We start from the raw sequence: 26,263 nt of genomic DNA on the forward strand, positions 1-26,263 counted from the left end.
AAACGAACAGATCCAACAGCCCCGCCAGTATATCGATTGGTTATTGATCTGCGCGAATTAAATAAATGCATAGTACCACAATACCCCGTAGTCCCAGACATTTCTTCATTACTGACAGCCATTGATTCCGAAGCAACATTCTTTACTGTAATTGATCTCAAGAATGCCTTCTTCAGCGTCCCAATAGATCCGGAAAGCCAATACTTGTTCGGATTTAGTTTAAATGGACGAAGCTTTAAATTCACACGCGCACCTCAAGGATTTACAGAAAGCCCCAGCATTTATAGCCAAGCACTGAAACGAGAACTCGACAGTATCCACATGCCAGTCAACACTGCCCTGCTTCAATACGTCGATGATCTGCTGATCACCGCTAGAAGCGAACCTGAATGTGAAAAAGCCTCACTGACGGTTTTACAATTTTTGGCCGAAAAGGGGCACAAGGTGTCCCCTTCTAAGCTGCAATTCTGTGTCCAGCGAGTTGTTTACCTTGGTCACTCGCTGTCCAAGGAGGGAAGGCAGCTTACACCAGATCGCATCCAGCTAATTGCTAATATGCCAATACCCAAGACACAAAAGGAGGTGCGGGCTTTCATAGGCCTCACTTCATATTGTAGGCAGTGGATCCCTCAGTATGCATTTCTAGCGAAACCACTCATTCAATTGACAACACAGGAGACAGCCACATCGACTGTTCTCCCTTGGACTCAGGAACATACACAAGCTTTTGAAAGCCTAAAGAAAGCCTTATGCCAAGCACCTGTTTTAGCAACACCATGTTACAATAAACAGTTTACACTCTTCGTTACAGAACGCGAAGGTACTGCCTTGTCAGTACTCACACAGGAACAAGCAGGATCACACAAACCATGTGCTTATTTTTCTAGTACATTAGATCCCGTAGCTCAGGCTTTGCCTGCGTGCCTGAAATCAGTGGCAGCAACAGCTTTAGCAATCAGACAAAGCGATGCCATAGTATTAGGACATCCATTGACAGTACAAGTACCACATGCAGTAGAGGTTCTCTTGAACCGCACACAAACACAACACTTGACTATAGCACGACTCACTGGTTACGAATTAACATTGTTTCAGCCACATATAGAAATCAGACGTTGTAGTACATTGAATCCTGCCACACTGTTACCTGTAAATGGAACAGACCCACTAGCACATGATTGTATTGAAGTTATCACTATCACGACGAAACCCAGACAAGATTTGACAGACGTCCCATTGTCAGACCCAGACCTGACGTTGTATGTAGATGGTTCATGTATGAGAACAGGTACAGGAGAGCTAGTGGCCGCTTACGCAGTCACAACAGACACTGAAATCATTGAAACAAATTGCATAAATACCTTGTCAGCTCAAGCAGCAGAGCTCATCGCTCTGACACAAGCCTGTATTCAAGCCACAAATAAAAAAGTCAACATATACACTGATTCACGTTATGCATTCGGAGTTGTACATGACTTCGGCGTGCTGTGGCGAGAGAGAGGTTATTTAACTTCTCACGGTGCCCACATTCAGCACGGACCCCTTATTCATGCCTTATTAGATGCAATACATCTACCCACTGCAATATCAATTATGAAATGTAAAGCTCATACGAAAGTTACTGATATCATTTCTCAAGGCAATGATCTAGCTGACAGAACAGCTAAACAGACTGCTCAAACTCAAACATCCGACATGACAAAGACAATAGTCCCGACACCAACACATTGCATGATGGTTAAGGATCCCGCTCTTGACGTAATCGACATACAGACACATGCTACACCAGACGAAATAAAGAAATGGACTGCATTAGGAGGGATCCAAACGGATCAAGGATGGATGACGAAGGAAAAATCTGTGTGGTTCCTTCCTGATTCAATGGTCCAAGTCGTTATTAACACTGTACATAGTCCAGCACATCTAGGAGAAAAAGCTATGCTAGACAGCATCCAACACATTTGGTTCAACAAACATTTACGAGCAGCAGCTAAACAAAAAGTCCGTACCTGTATGATCTGTTGTCAGTTTAACCCAGGTAAAAGCATTCCCGTAGAACAGGGTGGATTTCAGCCTCCTGATCACCCTTTTGAAGTCCTCTAGATGGATTATATCCAGATGGAACGATGTCGAGGATTCAAATATGTTCTTGTAGTTGTCTGTGCTCTTTCCCGTTGGACAGAGGCATACCCGGTTTCAGATTACACTGCCCCGACTACTGCCAAACAGTTAGTTCGAGAATTCTTCCCACGGTACGGTTTACCACGTGCTGTCTACTCAGATAACGGCCAGCCGTTCTCATCCAAACTAATGAAACACGTTTCACTTTTGTTAGGCTATCAGTGGAAATTTCACTGTGTCCGACACCCCGAGGCAGCAGGTCTCGTGGAACGACATAACCAGACCCTGAAAATTAGATTGTCCAAAATCTGTAGAGAGAAAGGTGTCGACTGGGTAGTAGCCTTACCCGTTGCACTCTTTTACATGAGAATGGTAGCACACTCTCGAACGGGGCTATCCCCTTATGAAGTGATCTTCGGTAGACCACCAAATATGTGGGGGACGCCTATACCACGCAAAATAACTGATATTGACTGTAATATGCTGACAGATTACTTGGCTTCCTTGATGTCTGCACTACAATCTTGTCGTTCACAGGTAGCTGCAGCCTTTCCCGACAACACCGAGGTGAAACCCCATGACGTAATTCCAGGAGACTTGGTGTTAGTGAGGAACTTTGATCGGAAGTCTCAGCTGGATCCTAGGTGGAAATCGCCTCAACTCGTATTGCTAACGACGAGGACAGCCGTGAAGATCGAAGGTCGAAAAGGCTGGATACATTCAAGTCATATCAAGAAATTTCATGGACTACCATCCGACGTAAACGACACACCTTGCGTGTCTTCCCCGATTGACTCAAAACTTCCTTTGGTTGAACTGAATAACCATGAACAATACAAACTAAAACTTCGGTCTAACAAGTCCGGCAATTTGATTGTTTAAGTCCTCTCCAAGGTGAATCGGTCGAATTCGTCTCTGACATGTATCCCTTAGACCTGTATAGAGAAAGAAACAGAAGGATAAAGTTGAAACGACATGCGTACTGTAAATCACTGCGTAGTCATTGCACAGTGACGTTATTAATTTTGTTTTTCTTAAATCTTTTAATAATTACTGCAAGTATATTGTTGCACACATATTATCCTATTTCTAGACATGTTTATAATGTTACTGCTGAACATTCTTTTAGTGAATTACCTCCGCATGAGTTGTCTTATAGATTTGCGCTGCGCAATAACACTTTTATTAGTATGTTACATCATTCCCATCAGGTTAGCAATGCTACAAATTGTTGGATATGTGGCCGACTCCCTCCCTTTCAGAACTATAAAGGAATTCTGCCTCTCTTTCCATACCCGTTCACACACAACGGCTCCTGTGGAGCATGGTTTAGTTTAATTAATTCCCTAGATTCGAATTCTGCAGTTTACCAGAATAACTGGGTATGGGGAAATCTGAACTTAGTTTTACTCAGAGTCTGTCACCCTAACAAGGAGGGACTTCCCAAAAGAACAGGAACTGATCTAGAAAATGAAGTGTATGGATTAGGTAATTTTACGCTTAATCTCATGATCCTGAATGTCGAATCCGAAGCTACTCCAATTTTGCCCGCCATGTCAGTATTTCCAGTAAAAGGTGAATTATGTGTAAGAAAGAATGGTTCCATACATATGGGCCATAGTAGATGCACCACTGTAATAGAATTTAGTGATCAAGGCAAGTCTACATTTAGAGCTTCCCGCCATTCCTACTTCATATGTGGTCAGACGGCATACATACGTTTGCCACTAGATTGGGATGGTACCTGCTACATCGGATTCCTTTTGCCACCTGTTTTCCTAGCTCCTCCTGATTATCACAGAAACACTCATTTAGTACACAATAGAGAAAGGAGAGATCTCCCAATAGTCGATTACACTGAGACAGCATGGGAAAAATACACAGATTTCAATAAAGGTCTCTTCCCCTATATAGGTACAGTTACCAATAGTAAGCTGATACGTAGATTAACCAGAACCCTTGAAGCAGTAGTGAACGAAACTATTTCCGCCTTAGGCAATTTAACAGAAGAGCAGTCTGCTATGCGGATTGTTGTGCTTCAAAATCGTCTTGTCCTTGACGTCATCCTGGCCGATAGGGGCGGAGCTTGTAGGGTCATCGGATCAAGCTGTTGCATTTTCATACCAGAAAATTCGCCATCTGTATACAAAGCCATAACTCGCCTTCATAAGATTGTAAGCCAGATACACCAGAATCCAGGCACCTGGACTTGGTCCGGTTGGTTTTGGAGTGTATTATCTACCTTTGGATGGAAGGTCCTATCCTTCCTAGGTATTGGCTTCCTCATATTATTCAGTTGCTGTCTATGCCTACAATGTGGACCAGCGATCTGTGGTCTGTGTGCCACATCGTGTATTCCACCACCAAGATTTCATTCATCACGGAAGAAGAAAGAAGAACAAATGATGTTATATGAACAGATCAACGGATTGATGAAGATTGATATCTCTTAACGGGCAAGTAGGGGACAAGGAGGGAATGTGGAAATATGGATTTTTATGATCAGTTATGTCCCCTATCTTGGACCCCAACGGTTTCATGTATAAATCACAAGTACATGTATGTTCCCTCCAGTTCCAGTTATGAAGACGCAAACACATGTGCGTCCACCGTCAACATGTCCTCTTTCAGATCCGCCATGAATGGGCCGGATATTCCATTCCTAAGTATGAAAGGCCACCGGCTTTATATGGTTCACTTATGCCATTTTACAGTCCAGGCAAGTAGGCCCTGATTCTGCCATCAAGCTTTTCTTGCCTTCTGCCTCTGAAAGCTCCAGTCTGAGCTCGCATCTGTATCCATGAACTTTGCCCTACTCTCTGCGCGACTAACGGTGCCTGACATCAGACTGTTGCCTGCCAAAAACTGTATTTCACCTTCGAGATTATCTGCTCCGCTCCCTACCCAATGCATTCCTGTCTAGTAGTTTAAGTAAACATTCTTCCAGCTACCGAGCAAAAGGCCCGGCTTCTCTGTCATTATGCAAGTAATTCATAGCCCTGTTACTATGGAAGATTTCTGCCCTCGCATTTAGTGTAGACACTTAGACGCTTGTACACGCACTAACAGTCAGTATAGTCAGTATAGAATAAGATTCTACTCTAAGAGACCTCTCTTTTGGATAACATAGTTCTCTAAACATAGGATGTTAGATATGATTTGGGATTAGGTTGACTTGACCCTCCAGACTTCTGTCGCCACATGTAGAGCTAAATGTCAAGTCCCCTTCACCCCCTAGTTGCACGTCAATCACACGTCATGCTGCTGCGCGCGCATTTCTGCCAAGTATTTCTGCTGACATTGCGAAATTCTTTCATGGAACCACCCTATTATGACATCATACCTGATGACGTTCTTTAGTTACGCCCAGTTACACCCACTCTAGCTACGCATGTATGTTTTATCTTTGCTATCAATTGTTACGCCTCCTCCATCTGTTTCACTGTAATGCCTATTGTATAAAAATGATTACTTGTCAATAAAGTAGCGTCTTCACTTCCTGAACCTTCGTGGTGATGGAATATGGAGCTCCTCAATTTAAATTGATTTTGGAATAAAGCCCGTTCCGAACCTCTAATACCACGGATTCTGCCTCTTATTTTACTGAGCTATTATTATAGATTTTCCGCATCAAATTAAGTTCCGGTAATTAAATTATTTACCACAGTACCGGAACTTCTCCTTGGCCAAACAGAGTCCCGGTACTCAAGGGACAGCAACTCAGAAAGGAAATGGGTATGTGCTGAAAGAAGAGCAACACAGCTGACAACGAGTCGGCCTGTTTTCGTTCAGCACTCTGATAATCGAGTGATAACATGCACTGTGCTAATTCGGCAGCAGACCCAGGCGCACAACGCCCATTCGGATCAGGGGGGGGGTCGGCTTCACGCCGACCCCCCCCCCTTCCCCTGTCGTGTGTGTCAGCCCTGGCTGAGACAGCTTCCTGGGCACATACACAGCCACACCGGAGTACTTCACAGGTCTTTAAAAGACTATTGACTTGCTAACAAGACTTTGTTGTTCTTTCACCCCTTCTTAGAGCCCCTGCATCTTTACTCTGCTGATAGCTGTAAGAATCAGCCCCTCCCCGAAGTGACGCGCTAGTACATTAGAGTATGCCAACACTTGTCTGGAGCCAGGTTGTAGGGAATAGATGGTGACAGAGACTCTGAGGCAGAGAGGGTGGGAATCAAGGTTTTGTAATGCGAGGCCAGCGAATGTAACCATTTCTAAAAACAAAAGTATTGAATGCAGTTGACTGTTGAAATGGGTCGTTGCCAGTAGAAGACGGGATTCAGAGAGTAAAGGCAAATAAGCAATCAATGAAGCCCGTTCCTCCATTATCAAATGTTGACAATTATAATCAGGTTCACTATTTTAAAGCAAGAATATTTTCTCAAGCTTCATTGTGCATAAGTGCTCGTGTCACTGTGCATGATTTTGCATGCATTAGTGTTGTCTGCAGTGTTCAGCACAGCAAATGTATAGCTTCCATCCCGAAAAGCCTTCTATTACCACAGTCCGGCGTGAAGCGCATGTACAAGGGTTCGCTTATAGCAAGTACTAGGTCACTCTTTCACTCCCAAGTGCAGATATGCTTTTTCTGCAGTGTCTCAACACAACTGTATTTTGTTTTAAAGAGGCCATTTTCTCTAGGGTTAATGGAGTGGCTCTGGGAGAGGCAGAGGTGGGCAAACCAACAAGGATAGAAAGTCAGAGTCGAATCAAGAGTCCGGCTTGGCTTGAAGAGCCCTTACATAAATCGAGCCTTGAAAACATTAAAATTTAAATAAAAAGTGAATTCTTTAACATGTGGAAACATTTTACCTTGGTACATATGATTATATCATCGCATCGAGAGAAGTTTATTAAAAGTGATAGCAAAGTTAGAAACTTTTGAGCTCCCACTATGATCACAATGCCACTAGTGAACTAAGAAGCAAGTCAGTTCTCATTTGTACATTATATATAGCCTATTTTGTTTTATGAATGAAGCAAAATTATAGTGCATTAAGTCTAACACAAGATTTGACTGTGCAGCATACATCCTGAACTTGTGTATTTGAATATAGGATCATATGTGGTAATGAAGAAAAAAGGAAGGCTTCTGTATCATGAAGCACATTTGCACACCAAGAAAATCTCAATGAAATTAAATATGTGCTCCTGGACACACCCCTTAGCGCCGCCCATAGCCCCGCCCCCAACCCACCCCTAGTCCACAAATCAATTTGACGAGTACCTGTACTTATTTTTTTCCATTTTAAGCAGTGCTTTAAATGGGCCGGTACTCACCGGTACTGAGTACCGGCACTTCTCATATTTATCGCTCTGAGTACCGGCACTTCTCTACTGCCCTAGAGAGTACCGGTACTCATGAAAGGGTAGGCTCATTAGCTGTGCTGGTGAGCAGGAGTGGGACGTGTCTCCGGCAGCCAAGGCGCCGCTTCTGTAGCCCCGATCTGAGCCCCTGCTGAGCTATTCAGCAGGGCTCGTTTGAATAGTGTCCGGGTACTCACTATTACGCTGTGCTTGACAGAGCATGGTCGAGATTCATTTTACCTGCTAGTGTGTGCGTGTGATTTTCAAAGCACAGCACTTCAGGTAGTGAAAAGTTAGTGCAGGGTAATACTTTAACCAGAGAAATGTTATCAGGGGCAAGGGGGCGGATTCTCACACTTCCCATACTTTCTATCGATCGGAGGGTTAATGCCCAGACAATGCCATCGAAGAGGCCCCTGGAGCGCTTATCTAACTGCTTTCTGCACTGAGGCACCTACCTTCCTGACTCTCTGAAGAAGAAGAGACAGGCTAGCGATCCCGGCGGTGCCGCGCCAGCAGTTCATCTCGGTGGATCGTTCTGACAGCTATAAAGAGATTCAGGTAAATCAGATATTATTTTAATAATCTCCTGCTGCTGACATTTAAAATGTTTGTTACGAAAATGATTAGGGGGCTCCAGCATGGTATAGGGCCTTGCAAATGGGCACACTAGAGTTGTCTGTCTGAGCTGAAAATACGCTATGTTTGGTCTAAACCAGCAGTTTTGATGATTTATTTGTAGTTCAAATTATTTAACATCCCTGCTTGACAGTGACACTACGAAGCAGCAGCCTTTCTTTTCCCAGCACAGTTAGACTTTCTAAGTCAGAGACAAGTCATGTGATTATTGTTCCCGCTGGAGAGAGGTCAGAGTTTTCTCTACTGACAGATTTCACTCTCACCATTAAGTAGCGTAGAGGGTTAATATGCCTCCTTCAAAAAAGTATATTGTGTTGTACTGTATTGTATGTGGATAGCTCAGTGAGTTGCTATTTTTGTCACAGAGATCTCTTTGTTTCTTGTGGTTTGGCCGCACCTGAAGCTGAGGTTGGGGTGGAGGGTGCTGATTTTTTTAGAAATAAAATAATAGCTTCAAAAGCACCTGCTGCAGAGTTTGACTTCATTGTTGCTCAAATGAGTGTGAATTCTGATATTTGTCTATTTCCTCCATGATTTTGGTCGCAAGAAAGTGCCACTCTAAGTGTTACAGTTGTTGCCTGACTCTTGTAAATCCACTGAATCTATGAAAATGTCACACATAAGCAATCTGAAACATTAGCAGCTATACTCAAATTGGTGTCATTTCTGATATTTCTATGATTCCCTCGTCTTCATTGCTTAATTTTGCTAGCGAGAAAGTGTCACTCATAGTCGTTGAAATGTCACTCATAATTGCAATGAAAATATGAAAACGTCACACATAGCAATCTGAAACTTGGCAGCTATGGGGTCCATTCAGGCCCTGTGCTGTCAACCACATTCACACTATCCTCTGCATTTCCGCAAACACAGGAATCATGGCAGTCCCCAGGCAGTGGAAATTAAAAAAGCCATGGTGAAGACTATAACATGGCTTTTAACATACCAAAGTCTTTTGTGTGTTTGCTTATGTTTGTGTGTTTGCCTGCATTTGTATGCCTGTTTTTTGTAAGAAAAAGTGTGAGAGAGAGAGAGAATCAAGACACACTCAGGAGGTATTTTAAAGAAAAAGGGTGGCACTTTGTGTGTACATGACTGCTCGGCGACAAAGGTTCATAAAAAATGTAGTAGGGAGGGTTGGTGGGTGAGTGAGTGAGTGGATGGATGAGTGAGCAAGGGTGGATGTATAGATGGATGAGTGAATGAATGGATGAGTGTTTGGATGGATGAGTGAAAGAGGGTGGATGATTGTATAAAAGGGCAGATGATGGGTGGATAAGTGAAAGATTGGATGGATGGATGAAATAGAGGGAGGATGGATGAAAGGGTGGATGATGGATGAGTGATAGGAGGGATTGAGTGAAAGGGTGGATGGAATGAAAGGGTGGATGGTATAAAGGGGTGAAAGGGTTGATGGATAGTTGAGCGAAAGGATTGATGGATGAGTGAAAGGGTGGATAAAGAGATGGATGAGTGAAAGGATGAATGGATAGGTTTAAAGATGGATGGATGGATAGGTTTGGATATGAAGGGTGGACAGACAGAATGGTGAAAAATTGAATGATGGATGAAAGACTGAATAGACAATAGAATGTAAAGGTTAAATGGGGGACATCAGCAGGTAAATGGTAGGATGAAAGGATGAATGGATAGATCGATGGAAGAGACGAGAGATATCTTCTGGGGAGGGTCATGATGATTTGCTTCATTTGCTTTGTGCCATAAAAGCTTTGGTTCGAAGTGGGGGTATTTTCAGTTTCTTCCTACTCATGTGCTCAAAAATATATAGTATTGTGCCAAACAACAGCATGGCATTAACAAGGTGCAACTATTGCAAAAAAAAAGGAAATGTTAACATATCGCATTTCTCTTTCATTTTGTGTAATGAGTTAACCTGTTTTGTTTATATAAACACATTTTTCATGTGTTTTGGTGTGTGCTGCAACTATTATAGAAGTCGTTAACTATCATCATGTCTTGCTCTTAGCCCCGCCCCTAGCCCCGCCCGCTCACCACACCTCTAGCTCATTTTAATGAGTACCTGCACTTATTTTTTCCCATTTAAAGCACTGACTATACTTTTCGCTCAATAACCCCAGCGCACATAGTGCCGTGTCTTTATGGTCGGCTAAAGATTTCTGTCATGTCATGGGGCCACTGGGCAGCTGCACGTGTCTTCAGGGCGCTTTGCTGTCATTGGGACCACTGTAAACACGGGACCACCTCTCGATAGTCCAGAGTTACACTCTGGGTACCCTCGGCGGCGGACGCCACGCTTACACATATCACATGCCCTGCCACAACGAGGCAGCGAGCTCGCTGTTGGATAGCTTCGGGTACTGGTGGGACTCAGACAATAAGGGCGGGGAAGCGAAGCGTCCGAATCCGCCCCACAGATTACTAACCAATCCGGCCAACCGGGGCGAGGCACGTGATGGGTGGGCGTGGCCACCCGTCTGAGAGATGCAGCTGGTGCTCTGCCCTCTGTGTTCAGAGGATGCCGCAGAAGGCAGCAGTTCAGCGGGGCTGGAGGACGTGAACGTGCTGTGAGTACCCATCCTCAGTGTGCACGTGTGCAGCGCAGAACCGTCTGCATGGAACACGTGGGCATCACCAACTGCTTGTACTTGGCACCTTGTAGATGAATGGTTTCGACTATGCCCCTGTGTGCCCAGCTCTGATCAGTTTGTAAGGGTGCGTGGGTAGTATTTCAATATCGCACGCTCAGCGCTGCTGCAACCGGTATCATCAACGTGCTTTGGCGCAAGTGCTTGGCCACCAGCACTACGTGACCACAGCGGCCTCGCTGCAAGTACAGTAGTGCCAAAACGGCAAACATCTAGAACTGTTGAGTGCGCCCACCCAGCGCCCAGAAGTGCTGTGACTTACAGGCAGCAGGGGGCTGCCGCACATAGCTCATTGTCTGCTTAGCAACGAAGTATTTTATATGCAGACCAGCCAGCAACTTTGCAACTGTCACCGCTGCCCACTCGTCATGGTGCGGGTTGTACCTGTCCTCGAGTGGTATTGCCGTCACAAGCTTCGCTGCACAGACGACTGCACTGTATGTTTTGAACCGGGTCACAGTGATGCAACTGCATCCCGCTTTATGTAGTTGGGTTTCATGAAGCTGGACAGCTTCTGCGCCCTCTGTTTTGCCATATCAAGCCAGACTCTCAGTTCTGTTCCTGGTAGCACTGCTACATTGTGTATACTCTGTTTTCGGTATCTCTGCTGCATCGATTGTTGTGTTCTAGGTAGCACTGCTGCATTGTGTGCTGTGTGCTAGATACTGCTGCATTGTGTGTTCTGTTCTAGGTTGCACTGCTGCATTGTGTGTTCTGCTCTAGGTAGCACTGCTGCATTGTGTGTTCTGCTCTAGGTAGCACTGCTGTGTCATGTGTTTGTTGCCTGGCAGCCCCTCTGCAACTTGGGTTCTGTGCCTGGCAGCACTGCTACATATTGGGCTGTGTTCTAGGTAGCACTGCTGCATGGTGTGTTCTGTGCCTGGCAGCACTGCTGCATCTTGGGTTCTGTGCCTGGCAGCACTGCTGCATCTTGGGTTCTGTGCCTGGCAGCATTGCCGCATCTTGGGTTCTGTGCCTGGCAGCACTGCTGCATCTTGGGTTCTGTGCCTGACAGCACTGCTGCATCTTGGGTTCTGTGCCTGGCAGCATTGCTGCATATTGGGTTCTGTGCCTGACAGCACTGCTGCATCTTGGGTTCTGTGCCTGGCAGCACTGCTGCATCTTGGGTTCTGTGCCTGGCAGCACTGCTGCATCTTGGGTTCTGTGCCTGGCAGCATTGCTGCATATTGGGTTCTGTGCCTGACAGCACTGCTGCATCTTGGGTTCTGTGCCTGGCAGCACTGCTGCATCTTGGGTTCTGTGCCTGGCAGCATTGCTGCATCTTGGGTTCTGTGCCTGGCAGCACTGCTGCATCTTGGGTTCTGTGCCTGGCAGCACTGCTGCATCTTGGGTTCTGTGCCTGGCAGCACTGCTGCATCTTGGGTTCTGTGCCTGGCAGCACTGCTGCATCTTGGGTTCTGTGCCTGGCAGCACTGCTGCATCTTGGGTTCTGTGCCTGACAGCACTGCTACATCTTGGGTTCTGTGCCTGACAGCACTGCTCCATCTTGGGTTATGTGCCTGACAACACTGCTGCATATTGGGTTCTGTGCCTGACAGCACTGCTGCATCTTGGGTTCTGTGCCTGATAGCACTGCTGCATCTTGGGTTCTGTGCCTGACAGCACTGCTACATCTTGGGTTCTGTGCCTGGCAGCACTGCTACATCTTGGGTTCTGTGCCTGACAGCACTGCTACATCTTGGGTTCTGTGCCTGACAGCACTGCTACGTCTTGGGTTCTGTGCCTGACAGCACTGCTACGTCTTGGGTTCTGTGCCTGGCAGCACTGCTACGTCTTGGGTTCTGTGCCTGGCAGCACTGCTACATCTTGGGTTCTGTGCCTGGCAGCACTGCTACATCTTGGGTTCTGTGCCTGACAACACTGCTACATCTTGGGTTCTGTGCCTGACAGCACTGCTGCATCTTGGGTTCTGTGCCTGGCAGCACTGCTACATCTTGGGTTCTGTGCCTGACAACACTGCTACATCTTGGGTTCTGTGCCTGACAGCACTGCTACATCTTGGGTTCTGTGCCTGGCAGCACTGCTGCATCTTGGGTTCTGTGCCTGGCAGCACTGCTGCATCTTGGGTTCTGTGCCTGGCAGCACTGCTGCATCTTGGGTTCTGTGCCTGGCAGCACTGCTGCATCTTGGGTTCTGTGCCTGATAGCACTGCTCCATATTGGGTTCTGTGCCTGATAGCACTGCTACATCTTGGGTTCTGTGCCTGACAGCACTGCTACTTCTTGGGTTCTGTGCCTGACAGCACTGCTACATCCTGGATTGTATTCTATGTAGCACTGCTCCATGGTGTGTTCTATGCCTGACAGCACTCTTGCATCTTGGTTTATGTGCCTGACAGCACTGCTTCATCTTGGGTTCTGTTTCTAGCAGCACTGCTACATCTTGGGTTCTGTGCCTGGCAGCACTGCTGCATCTTGGGTTCTGTTTCTAGCAGCACTGCTACATCTTGGGTTCTGTGCCTGACAGCACTGCTACATCTTGGGTTCTGTGCCTGGCAGCACTGCTGCATCTTGGGTTCTGTGCCTGGCAGCACTGCTGCATCTTGGGTTCTGTGCCTGACAGCACTGCTACATCTTGGGTTCTGTGCCTGGCAGCATTGCTGCATCTTGGGTTCTGTGCCTGGCAGCACTGCTGCATCTTGGGTTCTGTGCCTGGCAGCACTGCTGCATCTTGGGTTCTGTGCCTGGCAGCACTGCTGCATCTTGGGTTTTGTGCCTGACAGCACTGCTGCATCTTGGGTTTTGTGCCTGACAGCACTGCTGCATCTTGGGTTCTGTGCCTGGCAGCACTGCTGCATCTTAGGTTCTGTGCCTGGCAGCACTGCTGCATCTTGGGTTCTGTGCCTGGCAGCACTGCTACATCTTGGGTTTTGTGCCTGACCGCACTGCTCCATCTTGGGTTCTGTGCCTGATCACACTGCTGCATCTTGGGTTCTGTGCCTGGCAGCACTGATGCATCCTGGGTTTGTATTCTAGGTAGCACAACTGCATGGTGTTGTGCCTGACAGCACTGCTGCATCTTGGGTGCTGTTCTAGGTAGCACTGCCGCATTGTGTGTTCTGTGCTTGGCAGCACCGTTGCACCTTGTACAACGTTCTAGGATGACTAGACTGGGAACTACTGCCTTTCCATGCTTTCTTTTCTCGGCATGACTGCTACATTGTCTTTTATAAGTTAGGTAGTGCTGTCGTTCTAGGTAGCTCTATTGCATCATGTTGCATGTTTTGTGCAACACTGTCTCCCAGTGCGTTCTGTGCTAGGTAGCACTTGAGCCATCTTGTATTATGTGCTGAGTTACAAAGTTGTGTCTTCTATATTGTTCAGGTATCTCTGTTGCATCTCTGTTTTCAGTGCTGTGCTTAGTAGTGCTGCATCACCATCCTGTGGTCTCTTCTCGGTAACGTATCCACAGTGCAGTCTGTGCTACGTAGCACTGTGAGATCTTATCTGTGCTAGGTAACACTGGCTCCTGATTGCACTGCTGCATCATACCCTCTGTATGTCACCCCTGTGTTTCGCTACCTCTGGTAGCAACAATAACACTGCTGGACCACACTCTTTCCCATGCCACAGTGTTGCACTTTGTGTTATGTGCTAGGTAGCAGCAGTTCAACACCGTCTGTGTTGTGCTCTTTGCTAGGTGTCACTGTTGCACCTTGATGGGTTGCATTGCTGTACTAATTAAACATACACAAAGGAACTGGGGGTCAATCGTAAAAGCACATTAAATCTAGTTTCCCTTAGACCCTGTTTTCCTACCGGTTTGTTGATGCATTGCTGTACTGTCAGTGTGTGGTTATTGCTGCCTCAACTTTTGTTAGTTTATTGTCCAGGCCTAACTAGCACATGTGTAACTTGCAAGTTGGGCTCAGCAGGAGTTGCACAAGTTTCCAGCTGGTTCCACTAAATCCCCTTGGATGGATCATGTAGGTTAGTTCTTTTTCATGGGAGTCGGGAAGTGGTCTGGAACTTTGCATTAGCGCCATTACTTGTTGCCTCTGCGTGCATGGGCCGAAGGCACTACTATACCGCTGCCTTCGCTCCCCGCAAATCTCCTTGGCGTCCTCCACTTGGAGCAGGATCTAGCTGTACTTGTCTAGAAGGTGCGTGGTTAGGTCCTCCTTTGTGCTGTTCCCTTCATTTGTAGGATGACCAGATGGCTCCATGTCACTGAGAGACCTATTTTCCTTTCTTGAACTTTGCTTTTACAAATGATTATTAGGTGTGTTGGTACAATTAGCTCAACTAAAATTAAGCAAGACTACAACTCCCAGAATGCACTGCTATGTTAAATTTAAACCCAGAAGTTTAAAAGTTGGGTCCTGTTACATGGAGTCATCTGGTAGTCATCCGTTCTCTTTCCGTAGACTCATGCTGCCTAGGCCCAGCCTCCCCAAACAAGGAGACCAGCCCTCCTTAGTTACTCGCCTGGGCTGGATGCACTGGCCCCAGCTGGCCATTAATGGCCCAGTTGTGTGCAGTAAGATTGTTTCATATCCTGTCGCCGTGGCCCTGGCCCGTGCGCCGCTGTTCTCCAGCTGGTCTGCGGATAAACCCGGGATAGGCCGATTCTCAGCCCTTGCTCGTTTAATTCCCACCCGTCGTCTTTGGCGGGGCATCCTGAGCCCATCTGACCAGCAGATCGGACTGGATGCGGTTCAGTTTTGTGCTGAAGGAATCTCCCTTCCTCCCTGGGGCACCACAGTGCAGCTGGCAGGGAACCCGCCCCGGGCTGCTCCCGCCTCCGCCACTGGCGGCTCCCGCCTATTCATTTGCAATCTTCCGAGTAACTGCCTGTCCCGTCTGATATACAGGCCCCAGGGGGAGCGAAGACATCGACCCACAGCATTCAGGAGGAAACAAAAAAGAAAAGAAATGTGGTTTTGGAGGAGAGTCAAGGCACAGTCTATTCCGGGCTTCGCTTTGTGTGTTAAGTTTTCCACATGTCAGGCGGCACTGATCTGCGTAAGAAAATATTCCCTAGTTGTCTGTGTTTCTTTTTAAAAGACTATTTAGGTCATAGTCCAGTAAGGGAGTAACTGTGATGGCTCATAGGGGGTTTTCCCATTGCTTAGAATGCAGCAGCTCTAACGTTTCCTAGGTTCACCACATCCAGTTTCTTTTTCTTTGCATTGTGGGATTTGTAGTCCTGTTATAAAATCAAGCCTAAACATCCCAGGATCCTTAAGTAATACTTGGACAGGATAAGCTACTCATGCATGGACCTGAAAAACTTGAGATCTTTTTGTACCGCACTTGTGTAATTAGGGCCGCGTAGAAATGCACTATGGGTGAGTGGGCGTAGGGGCGGGGTGAAAAGCGTGGCTAAAAAGCCCCCAAAATATTGTGTAGCTTTTTCCGGACTTTAACCTTTAGGTACATACATATAAAATAGCGCACAGCTTAAATGAAAAATAAATTTAAATGTAGTTAATCAGCGGGAAATGCACTGTTGGACATTATGAAACCTCTATTAGTTAATGCACTGTTGAGGTCTGTGTGTGGAACCAGAGAGCCAAAGAACTGAAACCTAGTTTGTACAGTGGATAATAGTGAGTTGTGTATGTTTAGTGCTACGAGGTCAGTCTGTGACAAAAGGCACTGCAAATATGTAAGTCATTATTTAAAAATTGCATTATGCACATTATAAGATAGGCTGCTACAAAATGCGCAAAAAGGTTTAAGATAAAAAAAGCTCTTCCAAAGTATAGATTTTAGTAATACCCAGATTGTATGTATTGCAACATTTTTATAGCTGTCTTTTAAAAACACACACTTCACAGCTCAGATGGTAACTCCCTTGCAATACCACTCAAAACGAATAAATCTGTGTCATGAGGAAGCTTCACTTGATTCTGTTAATTAAAGTCAATACCAGCTTCCATGCACACTTTACATTTGCAGGCTGAACAATTGTGCACATGTACATTTATTTCAGGCAAGAAGGCACCCTGGCAAGAAGGCTTGTTTAGCTGCATACCCCGCCCTCGGGTTCACAGCACAAGAGACTCCATGCCTTACACTTCAGCTGAAGCATTTAAACTGTCAGAACTAACCGTTCTGGCAGTGTTGTCTTTTCATAAAAAGTCAGGCAACTGTTTTTCTTAAATTAAAAAAGTATGGGCACGTCCTGCCCCATAAATCCCGCCCACTTCATCCACTGAATTAGGGGGGTCACTAGGTCACTGCTTGCTAATGTAAGCATAGGACTCAGACTCAGCCCAACATTCCCCATGGAGGGGGCAAAGATTCCAGCCTGTTGTGTCTCTGTACTGCAACATGGCACCTTCCTCCTGCAAACAGCAATAACATGCCCGGGCATTGGTTCAAAAGCGCAAAGTAGCCATTGGTCTGAACTTTTGTGTGCAGCCATGTTTGGGGGCAGGTGCAGCCTTGAGTGCATATGCCGTCTTGGCACTGCATCTGTTTACGTAGTTTAGACCTGTGGAAAGAAATGTCTCAGCGACGGGGAATGGGAGTCAGAAAGGGCCTTTCGCGTCATTGGTGAGCAGGTGCCATCTTGTGTGAAATGTGTTTGCTGACTAAACTGATTCACATTGTGTTCACTGTTGGCCTACATAGAACTATGCACAATATGGCATCTATGCTGGCAGTTTCAGCAGGCGGCTACATTTCCCAAAGGGATGTTGGGTGAAGGCCCAACTGCGGGTAGACCAATAACAAAGACGATAACTCAAAGTATGATCTTATTTCAGAATTAACTAGATACCTCCTTTTCACCGGCACACAAACAACAATGGTTCCTTGCTGTATTTATGAAAATTCGTAGTCAACATTCACTGAGTGTAAAATCACATCATTTGTAGCCTTTTAGGGCTGTATACAATGGCAACCACCATATAGCTGACATCTGTTTGTAATGGTTAATCTGAGAAATAGTCTTCAAGTGATCATAGAGTGTGGAGAAGTATAAAGGATAGAAAAATGTGTATGTTACTGGAATGGCAGTGGACCATACAAAAGGTTATAAATGTTTGCATAAAATAAGTCATAGGTGTCCAAACGGAATGGTGACTTTCAATCATAAAAGTCCTGTTGCTCATAACGTCCATAGTGTTTCGACCCACAGTGGTTTGAAAGGTCATCATCAGGATACGATGTGTTGAGCATAAGCCAGTGTCTGTGAACACGAGAAGGAAGAAGTATATTTGATCAGGTCAGGATTTGTACACAATAAACTGCATAGAGCATATACCATGTCTGGGACGGGCATTACTGACTAATGTGAATGGTCAAACAAGCCCAAAAGGGCTGAAAAGTATGTGCAAATAGAAGCTTTCTCAAGCCCTCTAGTAGCCACTGAAAAAGTCTTTCTGTACACTCGAACCCAAAGCGGAACGACATAGGTCTGGCCCGCAATCACCCTGAAAGACATTTCCCTCAAACATGGCGAGAGTAAACATCAATACGTTTATTTACTGACGTGTCAACCCCTCCATGTTTCTCAGGTTCATGAGTGATGAGCTGCTCCAGTTTAAGTTTTTAATCTGCATTCTGGGACTTTTAGTATTGTTTATCCAATTCTAAAACCATGAGAGCACATCCCAAAATACAAAGAAACACCTGTAGTGGAGTAACTGTTCACGCATTGATGGTGGGTCTTAGTAACTTGGCAGATTCTGGTCTAGGTCATTAAAGACGCTTTTTTCAGGGCGGACCTTTTCAGCTACAAATCATTGTTTACAATTGTGCTATTCTATTCAGTCAGTGGAAGAAAAACAAGATCACAGCACCCATAATGCATTCCGTGATCACATGGAAGTGCAGGACTGGGAACAGTGTCAGTAATGACCTGAAAGGAAGTGGTCACTCGATACGTCATCTTTTCATTCAAGGTGCCTGTTTCCTGTCCAGATGTTAATAAGGAAATTCATTATTGTTACAGTTCCCCGTAAAGAAAAACAGTGTTTTACGGGAACGCTGTCTCTGAAATTGATACCATCTCAAAAGGAGGACATTAGGAAAAAAATGTGAATTCCTTTGTGACTATTTGCATGTTCCCAACATGCCTTCCCTCTGGCGTAAAAAAAAAAACACCTGCAAAAAGTTTTTTTTACAGGTTTCAGGTCTTCAGATGGTCTAAGGTATATTTTCGTTGTACATAGAAATGATTGCGCCTGCTTTGCATTTGTTTTTCTCCATTTGTAGTCCAAGCATTTCAACCAGAAACGCTGATCACTGTGTACAGCGTTTCTGGTTGAAATGCTTGGACCAAGACGCCGAAATACGGGCACCTTGCTCGTAGTTTGGGCACTAAAATTGTCTGCGAATATGGCTCGAAGGTTGATGAATGTGGAAGGGGACCAGGGCTTATTGTGTAAATGAGCGGATAAGTGCATTGGCTAAACCTCCATTCCGCCCTCCACCTTTCATTGTTTTCATGATGAAGGCTGTTGTGCGTAACCTAAGTCACGCAACCGGATATGGAAAGATTTGAAGGAGGTTTGGAGGTCAAACGGACCACGAGGCAGCGTGACAAACGTAGACACAATTTGCGCACATTTTCGACTGAGTTTTCCAAGTTTGATAGTGCGCGTGGGTAGATGGCATCCTCCCCCGAGGTCACTAGAAAAATCTTATGCCCACTTTGCACGTTTTTTGATGACTGACCAATCAAAAGACTCCCGTTTCGATACCTTTATTATAATAACCAAATATAATGCAGTACGACGCATTAGCTTTTGGCGTTATGTAAAAACCTATCATGAAACGGCCGGGGTGTAATGGATACCACAGCAAGTTGCCTTTGAACGTCATTTTTGTGTGCACAGGAACAGATCGATGGCTGGTCTCTCAGATTAGAAGTAAACCTGAGACTGATCTATTAATGGCAGTTTACCTGGGAGTCAAGACTTCCTTTCACTAGTCTTCATTTTAATAAGATAGCGCTGCTGGTCTCTTGGTAGGCAAGAAGAAACGACAGCCCTATTTCCCAAACTATTTCACGGTCACAAGTCCTCAACAATGGAAAGGTACACTTGTATGTCTGTATGACTCCTGATACACCACTGGAGAGCTATCTTCCATGACCTTAGAAGCCATGATTGTTGAGTTTCTGCAATGCAGAGGGCGTTAGTGCTTTGGAGGTGGTTTCAATACATTGCTCATATGGACCTGGGGCGTCTCCTTACGATCTGCCCTGTACTCCTGCTTGTGCGTAGATAAACCCTTTTATTTAACTTGGGCCCAAACCAGGCATCCCCAGGGCATTTGTGTGCTGCTGTGTTACCTGAAGGAAGGTGGCACGTTTGTTACCTCCAACATAGCATCCATCCCCCAGCAGACTCTAAAACCCACCAAAAAGTAATGGAGACCCAACGTGATTGGAACTTAATTATAATGTTTAGCTTATATCTTTATACATAATTATAATGTTTAGCTTTGATTGGGCCGGATTCTTGATTACCTGATTATCTCCAAGAATCCTCAGGTCGCCAGGATCTTTTTATCTGCTAAATAGTGTAGAGGGGAGGAAATACAATTATCAAAACATAATCGCCAAAATTAATGAACAGGCCTTTCTCTTTTACGCATATGCGATCAGGCCTTTACACTGTTAAACACACTCCTAAATCACACTCTAAGCATTAGTTCATTCTTTTCATATACGTCAGTAAGCAACGTGCACGTGTAACTTTAACATGGCACACGTTTAACCTAATAGATTGCATTTCATAAACTAATCATTATGCATTTACTAAATACTTTCACAATTATCTGCAACGTTACTCTTCACGATAAGCATTATTACATTTCTAATCACCTCTATGTTAAACGATTCTAATAATACATTTCTATAGCATTCTTAGCCTACATCGAATAATATGCGGGTGCTGACTAACGGTGAATATGATGCACCCCTACAAATTTCAGAATAACATGATGCTCTATCAGCTTATATTAGTTATGCATCTCTAGGTCCTGCTATGCAATGCAATTTTTGTTCCCCTGTGTATGTAAAGCGCTCTGATACCCTCGGGTCTAGCTAGCGCTATAAAAAACTTATAAATAATAATAATAACTTGGGGGTTGAATAGGGGCTCCAGAAAGGGCGCGGGGTGGTGCTGCAGGAGAGAAGGCGAGAATGACAATGCATAGTGGGTGACTAACTCCAAGGAAGTTCCAGAGCCTGGTCGAGGGAGCTGGTTGCCTCTCTGGAGTTCTGCCTGCTATGACCTGCTGCTGCTGTGGGAGCTGCTCAGTTTCTGATTCCCTGCTTGGGGATCTGAGGCTGTCTTTATTTGAAATCTATTCTCTTTGCCCAAGTGTAATGTCTGGTGCCAACCCTGAGCTGTGTTTTGCTGAGGATGGGAAATGCCCCTCTCGGAGTGTCATCTCCTTCCTCATGCTTGAAGTCTGCTGGCACAGGGTCTTCCCCAAGGTGTGTTGTTCCTTGAAACATTATAAAATTCATAACGTTGCGTGTCACAGGTATCGCCCCTTGGATTGTAGTGATCATTGTGCCTTTGGCTTGCTACTGTCTCTCATAGTGTGATTTAGTTGGTGGGTGTTATCAGGGTTCACACACAAAAGGTCATGACTCGATTATGGGTTGTGGCAAAAAACAAAAAGGTGGTTTCACCCAGATACCACCTGGATCCAAGTAATGTGTTGTGTGATTGGTTTTCTGCTCTTCCGAATATAGATTTCAGGGGTAGTAGAATCCCCAAATGTAGTTTTCTGCGTCATGTATACTGAGAAAATAAGAACTCATCTTTGGTATTCTTTTCTTTTACTTGAAGTCATGTGCAGGAAAAGAAAGACAGCCGACACGTGTTTCGCCCAGGGGCTGAAAAGCCAGGGCTTTCTCAAGGCAGGAAATTCTCTGGATCCGGACCCGTTACTGGAGGCTTTATCCGTGTGACTTTTGGAATCCATATTTGACAACAACCGAAAGAGAATTTCCTGCCTTGAGAAAGCCCTGGTTTTCAGCCCCTGGCGAAACACGTGTTGGAAGTCTTTCTTTTCCTGCACATGACTTCAAAGAAAAGAATACCAAAGATGAGTTCTTATTTTCTCCGTATACATGACGCAGAAAAATAAATTTGGGGATTCTACTACCCCTGAAATCTATATTCGGAAGAGCATAAAACCGATCACACAACACATGCCTCTCATAGTTTGTTTGTTGTAATGTCAATCTTTGATGGGAATTGTATTCCCTACAGGCATGGTCGACTTCTTAGTCTCTCTTGAGATAGTTGGCGCCCTTTTCGATGCACCATGTCATGGGAAGAGACTCTTGGACGGTGCTGTCTAGGAGAAGCCAGGCATGGGGGCATGCCTTAGAGATGGAGTGAGTGGGTAAGGCTATACTATCATAGAAAAAACAGCCAACTCAGAATTGTGACATGTCTCAGCCACGGTGTGGAGCGCCTTGCAACCGCAGGACTGATTAGATGTTGTCGTGCTGGAATAGAGGACCAATTTTGTTTCGGGCTCAGTTGACAGGCAATGGTCTGCAGGTATTTTTTTATGTTATGGGTGTGATCGCTTCTTTGGTGGTGCCATCTAAGAAATCTACCTTCTGTATACGTAGAGCATACATCAACAACTGCCAGGAGGTCCCTTTAGTCAGGGGCAGAGAAGAGGTCCTTCTTGATCGGTTCCCATGGAGCCCACCACAGCGACGAGTCTCATCAGAGAAGGAAGAAGGTGAAGAATACTCACAAATCCTTAAAGAAGTTTGGCTGTCTGTGTGCGACGCTCATAACATTAGAAGGATTATGATACCTATGTACAGAGATATAATTACAGGGAGTGACAGCTTGTGGTTCTGTTTTTGAAGACTTTTACTATTCTTAATGGGCCGAAATCCAACGCTTTACAGGCAGCATGCAATTGTTCCTCACCCACACACAGGTCTTACTGTTAACACGGAGCTGAGTGCATTGTAACCAGAACAGATTCCCAGGCAGTGTACAGTGCATGACCCTCACACACAACCGCTCCACGGCTCTGCACACCGCCTTCCTCCCTGGAACCGATTACAAACTGAGGTCAGAAGAAGAAACGACCATTGACGTATTAGGACTTCTCCATGTGAGAGCAGTTAGCTTTGCCAAGATATTTCAGCCATGTTGTACAGCGGCGTGGCTGCTGTGCTGTATGGCTAAAAGTTAGTGGTGTTGCATAGAGGAGAGTGGCATAGATGAGTGGCGTGGAGTGGCATACAGTGGTGTGGACTGATGTAGCTTGGCGTGGCGTGGCATAGTGCACAGTGTAGTAGAGTGGCGTGGAGTGATGTAATGTGCTGTGTCATAGACTAGAGTGGCATTGTGTGGAGTGGCATAGACTAGAGTGGCATAGAGTGGGGTGGTGTACAGTGGCATTGTGTGGAATGGAGAAGAGAAGAGAAGACGAGTGGAGTGTCATGGCATAGAGTGGAGTAGTGTAGAATAGAGTGGCATAGATTAGGGTGGTGTGGACTAGAGCAGAGTAGTGTAGAGTGGCGTACAGTAGAGTGGAGTGCCTAGGGTGAAGTGGAGTGGCTTAGAGTGACATAGAATAGAGTGGTAGAGAGTAGCATGGCGTAGAGTGGGGTGACGTGGAGTAGAGTCATTTCAGCCAGGTGGGACGAGTAATGTATCAGCTCGTCTCACTATGTTGGCTGCTAGTTTACAAAGTTACAAATATAGGATCAACTGCATTCCAGGTTGGAATAATAAGCAAGCTGACCACCTTGCACAATTACACTTACCCATTGTTGCAGGTGAGGAAGGTTTTGATTCAGAGGACATTTTGGAATGTGCTTCTGAAATAATTTCTGAATGTGAAAGAGCCATTTCAAAGGACGAATGGCTAACTGCACAAATTAAAGATAAAGCATTGGAGGAGGTTAACAGCTTCGTGCAGGAGGGTGGTGTCGGAGATAGTTGCATGAGTGTAGAGGCCAGACCTTACTTGAAAATAATGGATGTGCAATTTCTTGAGGGCGATTGTTTCTTGATCCAGGAGGAACGTTTCATACCCCCTTCCATGTTCAGATAGAGAGGGTGTAAGTCTGCGCACGGAGGGTATTTGGATCACTCGTTAACTGCTAAAGGTATCAGACCCAAGATGTATGAGGAGGCCCTTCAATGGGTGTGGAACTGTGCCTTGTGTAAAGGTGGTGTGTCCAGATTTTATTGGACCTTTGAATTGTTTACCAATAAGAATGAAGTTTGCTGTTGACTTAGTAGATGTTCACACCAGCTGGATTGAGGCTGGCTTTGTTTGTGAAATAATTACTGTCACTGCTGTTAGTCATGTGAAACCGGAGTAGAGACTCTCTATATATTTCTCACTTGTAGCCCCACGGAATTGGAGCAGCCTTGGTCAGAACTGTTTAAATCACCTCAAACACAAATTTTTTATTTCCATACTAACATAAACAGTGGCAAATGGGAGTCTGCATAGTGCCCACCGTAGAGTAACCTCCCTGCAAATCTTGGGAATTTCCCCAATAATATGGTGGGGGGGGTTGTCCCCACAAACAAATGACACCATCACTGGCAGGGAACTGCACCTACCCCAAGGAAAGCCTGTGCACCGGGGGTGGGGGGGGTGCAGTGCCACTCCGCAATATCTTTCTTCACGCTCCCACACCTGGCTGCCACTGCTCCCTCAATGAATCAGAAATGCACACATGCCTCCGCCGCAGCCACTTTCCTCTGGAGGTATACATTCTAGCACTCTGCCTCAGAGGCAACCAGAGACCCACTTTGACCCTGAGGGGTGGTCTGAAGATTGCCTGACGGTGGTACCACCTTCATGAGGTAGTCCAGCATGTCTGCCAAACACTCCAAATTTAGGTCTGCGAGTTCGTCAGTGCTACCAACTTCAGTCTCCCCTCCTCTGCTACACCCCATTCTGGTAGGTCCAGTAGCCACCTCCTTGCAGTTGGTGTGGCGGGCTGTAGCCAATGTATGGCCACCCACTGCTTAGCTAGCACCAGGTCCAAAAGGGCGAAGCGATGGCTCATCTTGGTTGTATGTCTGGGTGCCGGGAGCAACGCCAGTAGGCAATGGGCCACAGAGAGCTCCTGGAGGACTCGCAATACCTCCCCCCAATAACACTGCAGTCTACCACACTGCCACATCATGTGTAAGAAGGTTGCTGGTAAAACTCCACACCTTGGACATGCTGCCAACCTAGACCCATTGATTATGTGTTAGCGCTGTGGGGTCATGTAGGCATGGTGTAGGTAAATCAATTTGAGTGAGCGGATCCAGCAGGGCAGAGGAATGCCTAAATCTTTGGTTTCAGATAATGGTATACAGTTAACTTCTGATGAAGAGGGGAGCTGTGTGACAATCTGGTGTGCACATGCAAATAGCAAGAGAATCCATCACTTGATTAAAGTGGTGTTAGAACTGGGGGTCTCCAGTTGGCAGAGGTAGGTACCTTTGACCAAATAGGGACCCTTGCTTTTAGTCAGGGTAAGGGGGTACATTTCTAAAATAATTCCTGCTAACCCCCTTGGTAGCTTGGCACGAGCAGTCAAGCTTATCTCAGACCCAGTGTGTAAAGCATTTGTGAACGCATACAGTAATACAGTGAAAACACTACAAATGGACACCACACCAGTTTAGAAAAATAAGTAATCTTTACTAGACTTAACACAAGACCAAACGACAAAAATCCACAATACTGTAATCAAAATAGACTTTAAAATGGTAGAAATAGCTTAGTTCAATGTAGATGGTGAATGCGACACTTTACTCTCAAATTACCTTGGATGTGTCACGCAATACAAACAAAAGGGTCGCAGGGGGAGGTGATGCGTTGGTTCCTTACTGTAGCGCAGGGGAGGTGATGCATCGGTTCCTTACCGGAGAGGAGGTGATGCGTCGGTTTCTTACTGTGATCCGGTGCGATGCGACAAGATGGTGCCTCGATGCGAATATCCGGTGTGGTGCGAGAAAATGGCGTCGTGATGCATTGCGACAACGTTGGATGCGATACATGCACGCCTAACGGCCATGCGGCAAACTCGGTAACTTCTGAGCCTCGAAAGACCCTGCGATGCTCTTCGTCGGTGATGCGACGGCGAACAGCTGCAGCAGCGGCACGCTTCGGCGATGCGACGGCAACTGCTGTGGCGGCGACACGCTTCTCATTGTGTCCCGCTTCCAGCGACTCGCAGTCTTCACAGATGGCCCAAACAACAGTAGTTACCTCTCTGCAGGCAGAAATCCCCCGCAAAGGAATTCAGGGGAGCTGGTGGTGAAGTCTTGTATCGCTGAGACTTCAGGCAGGAGGAAAGCACAGTTCAAGCCCTTGGAGATTCTTCGTCAAGGTTGCAAAAGTACACACAAAGTTCCTTTTCTCCTTTCCTGGACAATAAAGTAACCACTGCAGGCCAACCCCCACAGCACAGGGGGCAGTCTCCTCCTTCAGCTTCCTTGGTTCTTCTCCTTGGCAAAGGGCCGTCTTGATTCCTAAAAGTGATCTAAAGTTCTAGGGTCTGGGTCCCCCTTTGTATACACATAAATCCTTTGTCTCTGAAGGCAGAGAGTGTCTGTACCTAGT

General features: G+C 45.8%; 1 protein-coding gene across 2 annotated transcripts in view; it reads left to right on the forward strand.

Annotated features, from left to right (window-relative positions):
• The first annotated feature begins 10,522 nt into the window (after positions 1-10,522).
• The window catches only part of RASSF2 (Ras association domain family member 2), a 198,517-nt gene continuing 182,776 nt past the window's right edge, over positions 10,523-26,263 (forward strand). For both annotated transcript variants that reach the window (XM_085636373.1, XM_085636374.1), the window contains exon 1: positions 10,523-10,628. The gene's annotated coding sequence lies outside the window, so the exon portion shown is untranslated. The remainder of the gene's footprint in view (positions 10,629-26,263) is intronic.

The sequence above is a fragment of the Triturus cristatus genome, chromosome 11 (genome assembly GCF_964204655.1).
Source record: "Triturus cristatus chromosome 11, aTriCri1.1, whole genome shotgun sequence".
Classification (NCBI taxonomy): domain Eukaryota; kingdom Metazoa; phylum Chordata; class Amphibia; order Caudata; family Salamandridae; genus Triturus; species Triturus cristatus.